Below are 2808 nucleotides of genomic sequence, written 5' to 3'. Positions count from 1 at the left end.
GAATCCTACATACAAAGAAATTATGGAAATGACAGAAAGGGAATTTATAGTATGGATGGCAAAATCAATGAGGGTATTTGAAGAGAAAGTAGAAAACCAAAAGGAAATCCAAAAATTGAGCTCAGAAATGAATAAATGACATGATGAAATTAGAAAAGATATACTAGAGTTTAAGGAATTGAAGGAGTCACTCAGGAAACTTGAAGATGCAGTAGAAAATATGAATAACAGATTAGACCATGGAGAAGAAAAAATTTCAGAGGTAGAGAATAAAGCTCCTGAGCTAACTCAGGCATTTAAGGAAGCAGAAGAGGGTCAAAACAGAGCAATTGTTCAGAGAATTATGAGACTTCACAAAATGTTCAAACATATGAATTGTAGGTATCCCTGAAGGGGAAGAAGGATGACCTAAAGGAATGGAAGCCTAAGGGAAGAATCCCCTAATAGAGGATATCAGAATGAAAATTTCCCAAACATCACCAGAGATTCTGACACACTCCTTAGAGGGATATTGTCTCAAATACAAATAGAGCATCTCCAAGACACATGTAATGAAGGTGGCCAAAGTCAAAATGAAAGTGGAAGTTCTGCAAGCAGCCAGGAGTTAGTGCCAGTTGACTTACAGGAGCAGATCCATAAGAGTGGAGGAAATAGTGAAATTGTTGAAACTAAAACAGACTGGTGTTCCTCTTTTAATCTTCTTTAAAAAAAAGAATTTTCAGCCCAGGACTCTGTATTCTGATAAACTAAGCTGCAGATTCCATGAAGAAATCAAATCTTTTATTGACATGCAAACACTGAAGAAACTCATCATAATAGGACTAGCTCTGCAGGCAATACTCAGACCTCTTATCCATTCTGACCATCACAATGCACCACCAGCAAAGTAGATACTTGGAAAATAAAAGACAAAACATAGCTTCCACAATGGCCCAAAGGATAAAACTATGTAATGGATCTAACCAAGTAAGATGAATAGAACACCATACTTAATCAATAAATGTGAGTGGCTTGAATTCCCCACTGAGGAGGCACAGGCTGGCTGACTGGATAAAAAAGCACAAGCCAAATATATGTTGTCTTCAGGAAAAACATCTAACCTCTAAGGACAAAACAAGACCAAAGTTGAAGGGTTGGAAAACAATATTTCAGGCAAATGCAAATCAGAAGAAATGAGGGAGTCACAATTTTATTTTTAGATATAGGTGGATTTAAAGCAAGAGAAATAAAACAAAGAAGGTCATTATATACTCACCAAGGGAAAAATACAAGTACATTTCAATTCTAAATATATATGTACACAACATAAATGCTCCCAGATTTGTAAAATGAATCCCCATTGGTCTGAACAATATGATATCCCAGCAATACCATAATAGCTGAGGACTTTAAATACCACTCTAAAAGAACTAGACAGAACCTCTAAACAGAAACTAAACAACCAAGGGACATAAATGTGACCCTAGAGTAATTGAGATTAATAGACATATACAGAACATACCTTCCCAAAACTAATGAGTACACATTCTTCTCTTCTGCCTATGGATCCTACTTCAAAACTGATCACATCCTGGGACACAAATCAGTCCCAACAAAATTAAAAGAATTGAAATTATACCTTGTATCTTTTTAGATGACAAGGAAATAAAGATAGACCTTAACTTAAACAAAAACCTTCATCCCCACACAAAGTCATGGTAACTAACCTTATGCTGAATGAGAGTTGGGTCAAGGAGGAAATAAAGAAGGAAATTATTAGATTCCTTGAACATAATGACAATGAAGTCACAAGCTACCAAAACCTGTGGCATATGGATACTGCAAAAGCACTCCTAAGAGGGACATTTAGTCATTAGATGCCTACATCCAAAAAACAGAAAGAGAGCCCATCAATAACCTAATGAATCACTTCAAGGAAATGGAAAAGGAAAGGCAAACCCATCCCAAACCTAGCAGAAGAAAAGAAATACCCAAAATTAAGTCAGAAATAAATGAAATTGAAAACAAAAGAATCATTCAGAAAATTAATAAAAGAAAAAGTTTGTTCTTTATAAAGACAAACAAAATCTGTAAGCCTGTGGCCAGACTAAGTAAAAAAATAAAAGTACAATCTCTAATAACCTTAACCAGAAATTAAAAAAGAAGAAATAACAATAGATACCATGGAGCTACAAGAGTTTATTTCTGATTACTACAAAAAAATCTATGGCTTTTTTTGCTGCATCTCTGGGAGAATGAATTCCAGAAAATGTCGACATCACTCTGAAGGGACGCACAGTTATTGTGAAGGGTCCCAGAGGAACCCTGCGGAGGGACTTCAACCACATCAATGTGGAACTCAGTCTCCTTGGAAAGAAAAAGAAGAGGCTCTGGGTTGACAAATGGTGGGGAAATGGAAAGGAACTGGCTGCTGTTCGCACTGTTTGTAGTCACGTACAGAACATGATCAAGGGTGTTACACTGGCTTCCATCACAAGGTGAGGTCTGGGTATGCTCACTTCCCCATCAACTTTGTTATCCAGGAGAATTGGTCTCTTGTTGAAATAAGAAATTTCTTGGGTGAAAAATATATCCGCCGGGCTCGGATGAGGGCATGTGTTGCCTGTTCAGTATCTCAAGCCCAGAAAGATGAGTTAATCCTTGAAGGAAATGACATTGAGCTTGTTTCAAATTCAGCTGCTTTGATTCAGGAGGCCACAACAGTTAAAAACAAGGATATCAGAAAATTTGGGGGTGGTATTTATGTCTCTGAAAAAGGAACAGTTCAGCAGGCTGATGAGTAAGACCTAAGAGTTGTCCAGCTGCAGC

General features: G+C 37.0%; 1 protein-coding gene and 1 pseudogene across 3 annotated transcripts in view; both read left to right on the top strand.

The window, feature by feature from the left end:
- The window catches only part of FNDC3B (fibronectin type III domain containing 3B), a 371182-nt gene that overhangs the window by 136199 nt on the left and 232175 nt on the right, over positions 1 to 2808 (top strand). The window lies entirely within an intron of this gene.
- On the top strand, positions 2239 to 2801 carry LOC105887389 (annotated as a pseudogene). The gene has a single exon (XR_001161475.1). The product of XR_001161475.1 is annotated as a 60S ribosomal protein L9 pseudogene (transcript).

This window comes from Otolemur garnettii, unplaced genomic scaffold (genome assembly GCF_000181295.1).
Source record: "Otolemur garnettii isolate 467f Iridium unplaced genomic scaffold, OtoGar3 scaffold00078, whole genome shotgun sequence".
NCBI classification, from domain to species: domain Eukaryota; kingdom Metazoa; phylum Chordata; class Mammalia; order Primates; family Galagidae; genus Otolemur; species Otolemur garnettii.
Note: the sequence above shows the minus strand (reverse complement) of the source record. Positions and strands in the feature narration are given on the sequence as shown.